Source organism: Gracilinanus agilis, chromosome 2, assembly GCF_016433145.1.
Source record: "Gracilinanus agilis isolate LMUSP501 chromosome 2, AgileGrace, whole genome shotgun sequence".
Lineage (NCBI taxonomy): Eukaryota > Metazoa > Chordata > Mammalia > Didelphimorphia > Didelphidae > Gracilinanus > Gracilinanus agilis.
The window spans coordinates 632,812,408-632,825,528 of record NC_058131.1 but is presented as its reverse complement, the minus strand read 5'-3'; positions in this window follow the sequence as shown (position 1 = coordinate 632,825,528).

Genomic DNA, 13,121 nt, shown 5'->3' with positions numbered 1-13,121 from the left:
CATTCAATTTCCTGGCATGGTGATGGAACACTGTTCAGGTTTCGCAAGTATACAACAATGAAGTCAGCACAATGGCTCTATGGACCTTCAATCTGATAGGCACCCTAATACCTCTTTTCTCCCACACTTTCTTTGGAGTTTCCCAAACACTGAGCTAGTTCAGATACCTCAGGACATGAAAGTTATTACTTGTCTATGATTATACAATGTTAAAACAGGTAGTATGTATCAGAATCAGAATTTGAACCCAGGTCTTAACTCCAAGGCTAGCTCTCTATCCTTCGTCTTCACTGCTCCTCTAGACACAAATACAGGTATTAAATAACAGTACTATACCACAATACAATAAATGTCATAAATGACATGACTGCTAATTGCTAAATCATTGTTGAGGTCAAAGAAAAGTGATGTCATTCTGAGATTTGAATGGTCTAGGAAGGCTTAATAGAGAAGGGATTTGAGAAGGACCTCTTCCTAGTTGCATTCATTTTGCCCCTTTACAAGTCAAGTTCAAAATGAATTTTAAACTCTTGTATATCTTTCTTTGCTCAATACAGTTTATATTGTAACTAGTTTTGTTTTGTGTTGGGGGTAGGACGGGGATCTGGGCCTGTGATTTCATCAGAATAGGGATCTCTCAGTATGCAAACTCATCCAAAAATGCTTACCTGCCACTTGTCAGTAATATACTGTCTTAGAGGGTGTTTCCTGGGGCACAGCGTTAAAAAGTTACTTGCCCATGATCATTACATCATAGGCAGTTTTGTAACTCAAGGCCTTCTCTGCTCCAGGGATTATCCACTATATCTTGTGCCTCTCGACTTTTTAGTAGTTTTTCAACTTATTAATAAATGTTGGTTGAAGTCTATAAAGTTGTACTATGATTTAACCCTCATAAGCATTGTCTTTTATAGGCCTTGCAGACATTTTTTGCCAGAACAGAGCTCTGGAGGTTTCGAGCCATTCCAGTGACACAGGACAGAGGACTGTGGATTCGGTATGTTTGAAGTCAGGGGCATGGGAGTTTCCATTGCTTCTTCAATTAAGTAGCTCTAAGCCATGATGAATAAGTGTGGCCTCTGGTGGTGTTATTATGAATAACTTTTTTAGGGTTGGTAAGATAATGCAATCTTTTCCCTGAAGCCTATTACTTAAAGTCTAAACAAGGGCAATAATTGCCCACTAAGAAAAAGAATGAAAGGACCCACTCAATTCATTAGGGCAGCACTCCTCAGAGCTCTGGACAATGGAGGTTTTGGATCAGGCATAGACTTCCCCATCAATCTTTGTTCCTGTTCTTGGGTCTGAATGATAGACATACTTACACTTCAGTACTTCAAAGCAAGGTGGTTTTGTGGGTGTGGGTCCTCCCTCCATCACCACCAATTCACAACTCCTCTACTCCTTTGTAGAGAGTCTTTATGAGTTGCAATGGCCAAAAAAATCATCACCTGGTAACCACTTAGCTCTCTGAGCTTGGCTAACCTCACTTTGGACAAGAGACACACAGATTCATGCCATGGCTTACCTGGTACTAAAAGGCTCAATTGGACAATTATAGATCTCTTCTTAAAAGAACCAAGAATCAAGAGCTATTCTATAAGACTGTAGTCCCATAAGGAAGACAGATTTGTTTTTTCATCTAGACAAGACAGAAGTCTTAATTACAACAGTACTTACTTCAGATCACAAACATGGTAATTACTAGATCATAGTATTTCAAAGTTTCATAGTAAGAGGTAGTCCACAGTAAGGTGTGACAGGGGTGTGTGTAAAAAACATTTTCCTGTGTGAGTTTATCTTATCACAGATAAAGAGTTTGCCTATGCCTAAAAATCATCTAATCCAACAACCTCATAGTAGGATGAGGGTAGAAATGGCATTTTTTAAGGGGAAGGGGAATTGATATTTTTTTACTAAACTTATGAAACCACAGCTTCACAGAAAAGCCTATTGTGAAGGATTATAAAACAACCTTATCAGAAATAACTCAAGACTAACAATCTTACATCATAACAAGTATAGTGCAGCTGAGCTTTAAACATCACCTTAAAAACTCATACTCTAAAAGATTTAATCTATGTATAATGGGACACAGAAACTGGCATGACTGTCAGTTTTCTATTATCTCAGCTAATGGGAGGGACAAGAATCAGAGAATAAAAACCATAATTCTAAAGTCACTTATATGCAACTTTGGAATGCTCCTAGAGATAAACATTCATACAACATGTGCCCTCCAGCCCCACCTCATTCTACCTCCTTTCTACCTCCCATTTTACTGTTCAAGATTGGTAGCCTGGGGGGCAGCTGGGTAGCTCAGTGGAGTGAGAGTCAGGCCTAGAGACAGGAGGTCCTAGGTTCAAACCCGGCCTCAGCCACTTCCCAGCTGTGTGACCCTGGGCAAGTCACTTGACCCCCATTGCCCACCCTTACCAATCTTCCACCTTTGAGACAATACACCGAAGTACAAGGGTTAAAAAAAAAAAAAAAAAAAGATTGGTAGCCTGAGGTTAACAGAAAACTAAAGGGAAAGAGGGGATAGTAGAGAGAAGGGGTTAAAAAGTAAATCTCTTTAGATAGTGGAAATTATCTACTATGTCTAGAGTTAATTCAGCCCTGGCTAACTGAGAATATTTGAAAAAAACAATGATTGCATATTATTTTTTTTGTTGTTTTTTTGAAACCCTTACCTTCCGTCTTGGAGTCAATACTGTGTATTGGCTCCAAGGCAGAAGAGTGGTAAGGGCAGGCAATGGGGGTCAAGTGACTTGCCCAGGGTCATACAGCTAGGAAGTGTCTGAGATCAGATTTGAACCTAGGACCTCTCTCTAGGCCTGGCTTTCAATCCACTGAGCTACCCAGCTGCCCCCTTTCATAGTATTTTTGAGTGTAAAAAGAGAATAAAAAGTTAAGCTTTCAGGAAGGAAGTTGTAGAGGTATAATGGCTTAATTGATATGAAGCTGAAAATAGCATGTACAAAAGGATCTATGACAACATAAATTCATTTAAGAAGACTAGACAATATTGAACAGGTGGGCTTCAGGTTTCAGCACTCATTTTCAATCTTTGACATTCCCATAATTTGGAAGATCAAACTAGGGAACATGAATGTGATGGAATCCTATATTATAAGAAATGATGAAGGATATAGTTTCAGAGACATGTGGGAAAATTTATATGAACTGATGCAGAATGAAATGAGCATAACCAGGAAAACAAGATGCAATAACAACAACACTGTGAAGACAAATGACTTTGAATGACTTTTGGACTCTGATCAATATGAAGGACAACCACAATTCCAAAAAAACCAATGATGGGGGCAGCTGGGTAGCTCAGTGGATTAAGAGCCAGGCCTAGAGACAGGAGGTCCTAGGTTCAAATCCGGCCTCAGACACTTCCCAGCTGTGTGACCCTGGGCAAGTCACTTGACCCCCATTGCCTACCCTTACCACTCTTCCACCTATAAGTCAATACACAGAAGTTAAGGGTTTAAAATAAAAAAAAAAAACAAAAACAAAAACAAAAAAACCAATGATGAAGCATGCTAACCATTTCCTAACAGAGAGGCTCAGAGTACAGAATGAAAAATATGCTTCTTGGACATTTGTTTTGTTTGACTATATAAATTTGTTCCAAGTGCATTGCTTTTTTCTATTTTTTTTCCAGTACAGAGGGAGAGAAAATATTTTTTGTTAATTTAGAAAATTAAATGAAAAAATGTTTCTAGTTGGCAAAACACAATGAAAAGCAAGTAAATTTGATTTTGATGATGTCCAATTCTATGTTAAGCAACTACTATAAACTAGCACTCTGGTAGGTGCTAGAGATATGAAGAGAAAAAGGAAAAGTCTCCATACTCAAGTAGAATACACACATATTCAACTTGGTTATGGAGACATAAGCACTTTGTTCATTGCAGGTGGAACTGCAAACTTGGGAAATCTTTTGGGTAGGTAATCTGGTAGTGTGTAGCAAAAATTACAAAAACAATCATATCCTTTGACCAATAATCCATTGCTGGCAATATATTTGAAAATGTTATTGAGAAAAAAAAAAAAGAAGCAGAGCCAAGATGGCAGAGTAGAAGCAGGAAAACTCAAAACTGCCCCAAGAATCCTCTCCAATCAGTCTTAAAATAATGCCACAAAATGAACAGGAGTGAAAGAATCAACAAGAAGGCAGACTGAAGTAATTTTCATGCAGAGAACAACTTGAAAGGTAGGCAGAGAGCATCTGGGTCACTAGGGTAAGAGAGGAACACAACAGCAGGAGGCTACAACAAGGAGTAAGGAGCAAACCAATAGCAACTCCACTTCTACCCCACCCCCTATATCCACTGTTTTAAGTTCTGAACCTGGACCCAAGCCAACATCCAGAACCTGAGACCCTGCCTAGGCCAACAGCAGTTCAACCCAGTGCATACCCTTAATCTGTGTGGGCCCAGAAGGAGGCCAGGAGTCCCTGCCCAGGATTGTGGTGAGGACTTGAATTCCAGTTTGGGTAGTCTATGTGGCACTCTGGGTCAGTGTAGACCCAGAGCTAGGCCCCCAGATCCCCAGCAAAGACAATCCTCAGGGTGGCCCTTACCAAAACTCAAGGTGGACCCCCCAAGGTAGGGTACTTCCAAAGTGTGTCTGACCTGATCAAGTCCAGGGTGAGGCCAAAAGTCCCCACTCAAGGCTGAGGTTAGAATTTGAATCATTAGCAGTCTCAGAGGGTGATTGAATCAGCAGTGGGAGATGGTTCTCAGAGCTCCCAGCCCACAGGCCATCATACCACCTTGGAAGAACTGAAACTTGTAGAAACCCAGAAGTAAGGCTTAGGATAGCATGGAGGAAGAACTGAAGTTTAATAGAATGCCCTATCCTCTCTGAGAACAAAGCCTACTTTTAAAATAAAATTGAAAGTGAAGAAAAAGGCTGGGAAAATGAGCAAACATCAAACAAAACACCTAATCATAGAAAATTTTTATGGACACAAAGAGCAAGGAGACACAGAAGAGGACAGTGAAAGCAAAGCAAACACATGCAAAGCTTCAAAGAAAAATATGAATTGGAAAAGGATTTTTAAAATCATTTAAGAGCCAGAGGGAAAAGGGTGAAGAGAAATGAAAACAATACAAGAAATGGGCCACATGAAAAAGGAAGCTCAAAAGCTCATGAAGAAAATTATTTCTTAAAAATCAGAATTGGGTAACGAAGCTAATGCCTTCAAAAGACATCAAGAAATAATAAAACAAGATCAAAAGAATGAAAAAAAAGAAGAAAATGTGAAATATCTCATTGAAAAAGCAACTCAACTGGAAAATAGATCTAGGAGAGACAATTTAAGAATTTTTAGACTACCTGAAAACCATGATAAAAAAAAAAAAAACCCTGATATTCTCAAACAAGAGAGTAAAATAGCAATTGAAAGAATCAGGGGCAGCTAGGTAACTCAGTGGATTGAGAGCTGGTCTTAGAGAAAGGAGGTCCTAGGTTTAAATCTGGCCTCAAACACTTTCTTATCCATGTTACCCTGGGCAAGACACTTAACCCCCATTGCTTGGCCCTTACTGTTCTTCTGCCTTAGCACCAATACACTGTATCAATTCTGAGACAGAAGGTAAGGGTTAAAAAAAAAATGTGAAAGAATCCACAGATTACCTCCTGAAATAAATCCCAAACTGACAACTCCCAGGAATATAATAGCTAAATTCAAAAGCCTCTAAGCAAAGGAGAAAATATTGCAAGCATCCAAAAAGAAAATTCAAAAACTAAGGGACTCAATAAGGTCAAATAGTATATATTCCTACATGAAAAGAGGATATTTCTAATTCTTAAAAAAAATTTTTTTAATCAGTAGTAGAACAGTTAGAAGGAGGAGTATACATAGACAGAGGATGTGGAAATAAGCTGATAAGGATGATATGATATGTAAAAAAGAGTATTGCATTGAGAGAAAAGGGAAGGGAGAGATGGAATGAAGTAAATTATCTAACCTCAAGAGGGAAAAACTATTACAGTGGAGGGGAGGATGAGGGTGGTGATGGGCAATGCTTAAACTCTACTCTCATCTTAACTGGCTCAGAGAGGAAATAATAATCATATTCATTAGGGTAGAGCATCCTAACTTGCCCTATACAGAAGTAGGAGGGGAATAAAATAAGGGAATGGGGTTAAGAAGGAAAAGGAAGTGTGGGTGTGTGTGATAAAAAAGCAAAACACTGGTAAGAAGTGACAGAATGAAAGGAAAAAGAACAGGATCAAAAAGGGAAAATAAAATGAAGGGGAACAGTTGGTAATCATAACTGAATATGAATGGGATGAACTCATCCATAAAATGGAAGTGAAGGGGTCAGCTGGGTAGCTCAGTGGATTGAGAGCCAGGCCTAGAGAAGGGAGGTCCTAGGTTCAAATCTGGCCTCAGACACTTCCTAGCTGTGTGACCCCGGGCAAATCACTCAACCCCCATTGCCCACCCTTACCACTCTTCCACCTAGGAGCCAATACACAGAAGTTAAGGGTTAAAAATAAAATAAAATAAAATGGAAGTGAATAGCAGAGTGGATTAAAAACCAGAATCCTACTATATGCTGCTTACAAGAAACACATTTGAGGCAGGGTAACACATACAGAGTAAAGAAAAGGGACTGGTGCAGAATTTATTGTGTATCATCTAAAGTAAAAGCAGGAGTACCAATCTTGATCTCAGACAAAGCTAAAGCAAAAATAAATCTGATTAAAAGAGATAAAGAAGGAAATTATATCTTGCTAAAAGGTATTATAAACAATGAAATAATATCAATATTAAACATATGTACCAAATGGTATAGTCCAACATTGGCAAAGGTTTTCAAGTTTGCATGCCCAAATTGCAACTTCAAGTTATCAGTGAGCCCCCCGCATTACCCCAGAGAGTTGAGGGAGGATGTGCTCACTTTGAGGGGCTGGACAGAGAAGCAGTGCATGTCTGAGGCACTGAGAAGAGGGGTACAGGGCAGCTCCACCGCCCCCCTCATGCCAGCTCGGTTTGCATGCCAATACTTCACCAAGGCTGGTATAGCTTCTAAATTTTTAAAGGAGAAATTAAATTAATTTCAGGAGGAAATAGACTAGTACAGTTATACTAGTGAGGAACTGCAACTTCCCCCTTTCAGATCTAGATAAATCAAGTAAAAAAATAAACAAGAAATAAGTAAATAAAGTAAATCTTAGAAAAGTTAGAATTAATAGATCTCTGAAGAGAATTAAATGGGAATAGAAAGGAATACACCTTTACAGTAGTACATGGTTCCTACACAAAAACTAACCATGTCTAAGGATATAAAAACTTTACAACCAAATGCAGAAAAGCAGAAATAATAAATGCATCCTTTTTAGATCATCAAGCAATTAAAAATTATAATCAATAAAGCTCCATGGGAAGAGAAATAAAAAAATAATTGGAAACTAATCTAATGCTAAAAAAGGGTGGGTCAAAGAACAAATATTTCTAAAAAGTGGTATTTAATCTAAATTTAATTTAGTCTACCTTGTATTATTAATCTTTGATGTTTTTCCCTAAGGAGATTCAGAACTTGTGCTCTGGGGCAGGCAGGTTCTAAGTCCTAGGGTGCAGGAGTATCCCCACCAATATACAATGCAATACTCATGGTAATTGCTCATTAAGTTGTTTGCAAGATGGAACACCATTAAATTAGGTATTTGACTGAAATGACCAAATTACCAGCTTGAATACTCTCCAAACAGTTCATCTGGTAGCCCTGCATAAGCCTGTTTAAGATAAAATTGAAAGATTACATAAATGTGAGTTGTTTTGTTGTTTATATCTCATGTGGGTCTTATTCTAAATTATGATTCCATTGTTTTCTGACAGTGTTTAAAGTCTGGGAGTTAGGGAGTTTTTCCAGTTTCAAAAGTGTCTTATAAGAGCTCATAATAACTTGTCATTTGGGGTGTCAAGCAAGTTTGTGCTTGAAACATCTTGCAAACTGTCAGCTGAGGCAGAATATTCTTTCAAGTATTAGGGAGTAGCCTCCTATCATGTAGCAGCAGTAGAGCTATTATTTAAGTTAAATATGAGCTTTAAATGAGCTATTAAAACATCTTCACTTGAAATGATTCTCAGCACTTTACATAGCATTGCAGAATTTAAAAATCTTTCTTCATATGCAAGTGGAGGCAGACAAGAAAAGAGTTTTTAGCTCTTGAGTATTTTTTATGAGCTCCTCCTACTCTGGCTAAATTAGAAAAGAATAGTGTTCTTCCTACTCCTCAAATTACTTTGTAGAAATTCTTCTATTTACATCTGTACATATGTATCTTTCCTTTTTGTAACTTTAACACTGCACAATGCCTTGCACACAGAAGGCATTTAATAAGGCTTTCTGAATTCATTGAACATTACAGTTGAAAGATACCCTAGATGCCACCTAGTTAAAAAAATACTGGGCTCAAAGTTAAGAATTTTTGTTCAAATTCCTGTTCCCACATTTATTAGCTCTGCAAACTTGGTTTACCCACTAGCTGGAGGTGATAGTTTCTCAGTGGGGATTCATCACTCATCTTATGCTTAGGGCATGCAACAAAGGCAGACACATACTAAGTCATTGCTTTATTTTATATGGTTAGCAGAGTCAGTAATCATCTATCCTTTAGCTCTATCTCTCCTTAATGGGGAACATCATTTATTATTATTTAGGGTTATGTATAACCAACTTGGTCAAAATTAATTGCAAGCCACCAACCATTTGCTAACCCCTTCTCCTTTAGGATAGGAGATATTTTTAAGGAAGACTTGCCATTTGATTACAGTATAATAGAAAGACATAGAATTCTATATTTATCATTTTTACCCAGCATATAAAATTTGTCTTATAATGATACATAATATTAAAATATATCTTAATATTTATAATTTTTACTCTTAAGTATTGTGAAAGGGAATTCTTGGTTCTCTGTGAGTTCACACCTTACTTTATGCTAGGTGAGAACAAGCCAGAACTTAAAAGAGTTCACACACTCAGAAAGGTGTGGTTCCAAAAGTGAGAACTCAGACAATTTGGAAGCTATAATTGGCCCTTGTGAAAAGGGGAAGGGACAGGAAACCATCATAAAAGCCATGAAGGCAGGCTGGTGAAGGAATCTGGTGAAGGAGGCCAATAGAGAGTGAACTCCAAGAAGAAAGTCACTCCAAGAAGGAAGTGGGCTTCAAGAAGAAGTTCTAGGGGGCAGCTGGGTTGCTCAGTGGATTGAGAGCCAGGCCTAGAGACCGGGAGGTCCTAGGTTCAAATTTTACCTCAGACACTTCCCAGCTGTGTGACCCTGGGCAAGTCACTCAACCCCCATTGCCTAGCCCTTACCACTCTTTTGCCTTGGAGCCAATACACAGTATTGACTCCAAGATGGAAGGTAAGGGTTTTACAAAAAAAAAAAAAAGGTCGACTCAAAGAAGAAAGTAGGCCTCAGGAGTCACCTTCAGCTCTAGTCATTGTCTTGGGTGAGTGGATAGCTGGTTTTCCCTTCCTGTCTTCTAAAGATAGTTTACTTCTGATTGAAGGTTAACAAGTCCTGGCTGAGTTAAGCACTGGAACAATATTTACTTAGATAGGTTAATGTCTTTTTCTATCCTTTTGTATTTTTCTACTTTCACTTCTTTTGTAAATAAAAGATTTATGATTTTCATAATATGTAGCCAAACCATTAATTTTAACACAGTATATATATGTGTACATTTATATGTATAAATATATAAAGGTAAACATTATAGGATAACTAGAATACAACATATAATAAATGTCTAAAGTCCTATAAGGTGTGAGAAACACTAATCTCACCACAATCCTTCTAGAATATAATACAAGTATTATTATCTATACTTTAAGGATGACTAAGTTCTCTTTTAAAGAAAAGTATAAGACCATAGTTCTCAGAGGGTTAACTCATGCTTTCCTTAAGACTAGTCATCAATTGTAGAAGCAGAAACTCTGGATTTAGGTTTTCAACTCAACCATGGCAGAGGAATTGTATCACAGGATCTGGTGTGCACTGGACCTCAGAAGGACTGCTAGTTTGACTAGTCACTAGAGAAGTCCTTTGACCTAGTTCCACATGATGAAGCATGGTTAATGGAAGTAGCAATTAGACTAGGTAAAGATGCAGGTCACCATTATCCTTCCTTTGCTTTCTTCTCAGGCTGAGCACCATACTTCCTCAACTGCCTTGGATGCTTTACCTACTCACTTTCTGCCACAATCCTAATCTCCAATCTTTTCCCTTGGTTTCCTTGGTTAAAGTATGGATAATAATAGTTGTATTATATTCTAGAAGGATTGTGGTGAAAGAAGTGTTTTTCATATCTTTAAGGTACTATAGACACTTATGGTTGTTATCTTATGTGGGAGGGTTAGAATCAGGAAGACCTGAGTTCGAATTTCATATTAAATACATTTCTGAGTCCCTATGGGGACAGCTTTTGGTTTTAGCTTCCTGATCTATAAAATGGAAGTAGTAGTACCTTTTCTCACAGATAGTTGTCAGTAAAAAGTGAAAATATGTATCATTGCAAACCTTAAAGTAGATATTAGTGATTATTGTTATTTTTACAAATAAGAAAACTGAGGTCCACAGATTGGTGGAATGTCCAGACCTTAGAACCCATACCTCTAATTCCAACACCACACTGGATTGAACTCCATTTTTGATCTGTGATTTAAAATCATTTCTAAAAAGTACATATTAGATCATGGCTATAACTCAAGTGGGTTTACTAACAATATTTGTCAATAGCACATTTTATGTTTTTTAACATAGTTTTATGTTTATCTAACAGTTTTCTTATTACTGATTTTCTTTTTAATATAGGGAAATTTAAAGTTTTTTAAAGGTGGAATGAAATAATTTTAAGTTTTTGTGCTTTGTCTATAACTGTCTAAAAACATCATACTCTAATTTGTATAGTAATCTTTGTCTTTTTTACTTCACAGACTAGGTTCAAAGGTCATTGAAGGCAGACACTGGGTCTTATTTGTTGCACTTTTGCATCCCCAGTGTTTACGACAGTACCTTGCAATTAAGACAATGTTCCTTGACCTCCAAGAATTTATAATCTAGTAGGGTGAAAATAAAAAATGTATGCAAATAAAATGCACTGTGATATAGTGGAAAGTCAGTCAGAATAAAGAAGATCTGAGCTTGAGTCCTGCTTCTCACATACACTACTGATGTGACCCTGGAAAAACATTTAACCTTTCAGTAACACAGGCAATAATGAAATTGCATAGTAGATGTAGTTGATATTAGTAAAGTAGATTGTCTCCTTGGTTACATGTACCAATGAAATTATAGGTCCAGTCCAAAAAATACAAATGAAAAGAAGAGCAGTCAATGAATAGGATCTGGTATTGTCTTTCTTTCTTGAAAGGCCTAAATTGTCTGAGATCAAGGATTCTACCTTAACTTGTTCTAGAAACTAGAAATAATTATTTTTGATTGCAATTTTATCCTGTGAACATATTTATTCCTTAGTGATAATTTTTAATTAACCCTTCAATATTTTTATTTACAGCATGTCCTTGTTGCTAAACAAAAAGCTTTATTCATGCCCCTGAAATTTTACCCTGAGGCCTCAACAACTGGGCACCCTATCCTCCAGAACTGGAAAAATTTCTGGGACAATACGATGAATTATCATCTGAGGCTCAACAAGGTAAGTTCCAAAAATCTCGTCATCAGAACATTGTCTCCCAGGTGATGACAGCTAGGCAGTCCACTTCCTGAAGTCAGAAAGAACTGAATTAAAATATGATTTCAGACATGTAATTTATATGTGACCTTATGCAACTCATGTAACATCTGTCATTCTCCTCATGTGAAAAATAAAGATAAAAATAGCACTTCTCCCCAGGGTCATGAGAATAAAATGAGGTAATATTTGTAAAATGTTCTACAACCCTTAAAGTGATATATAAATACAGGTTACTATCAAAATATTAATAATTATTTGTTTTGACCAGGGCAACATATAAGACCATCTATTGATGGATAGGTGAAGGAGTTTTAATTGCATAGGTGTCACCGATAAAACTGAGCCTTCTGAAGTACTAAAAAATCTTCACAATTTGAAGTCTTATAAGTGAAATAAGTTACAGTTAAGTGTAAGTAGTAGTATGTCAGTGTTTCTTTTTTTAATTGAAAAATACTAAATTATGCATTATGTGCTCTGTACAATCACTAATACTCTGAAGGATCTATATAATTCCATTAGTGTTAAGTATCCCTCTACCAACTAGATATTCTGTAAGCCTTCTCATTTTTCAAGCTACTACTGTTGTCCATATTTTCTATAATATCTCTCTAATCTGTAGTTCAGATAAATTTAAGCTCTTCATGAAGTTTACTCCTCCCTAGAATTACCTAGTGAATTCTCCATAAATATAGCTTGTGTTTAGACTTCAACAGATGTGGATAACAGGGTCCTTAGCTCCTGTATAATTGGTCATCAATGTTAGTACAATTACTAAAAAAAACATTCAAAACTGCCCATGAACAATCAACTGAAACTCTTCTCTGGCAGAGGATCCAATTAATTAGTATTTGTAAAGCACTTGCGCAGTGTCTGGTACACAGGGGGTGCTTAATAAATGCTTATTCATTCATTCTTTCCAGTGCGTTCCACTTTTCCATCAGAGTCCTAAGATCTTTCCAACTCGGCATCACCCTATTGTTTAGACTCCCCTTGAAAGGAAACATAAGTGAAATGAGGATTGAGGCTGGATGGCTCAGTGGAAAGAGTGCTGGGCCTGTTCATCTTCCTGAATTCAAATTTAGCTTCAGACACCAGCTATATGACCCTGGTAAAGAACCTACCTTTATTTACCTCAGTTTTCTCATTGATAAAATGGGCTGGAAAAGGAAATAGCAAACCACTCTAGTATATTTGCCAAGAAAACCCCCAAAAGGGGATATAAAGAGTCAGACACTACTGAAACAACTGAATAACAAATAACATTAGGGCAACCTCTTTTTATTTCCTCCCAGACTGCCATCCTGTGGTTTGAACTCTCCTCAGAATAGAAACATACATTGGGCTGCTAGACAAGCAATTCTTTCCCAAAGGATTTGCATTGTTTAAA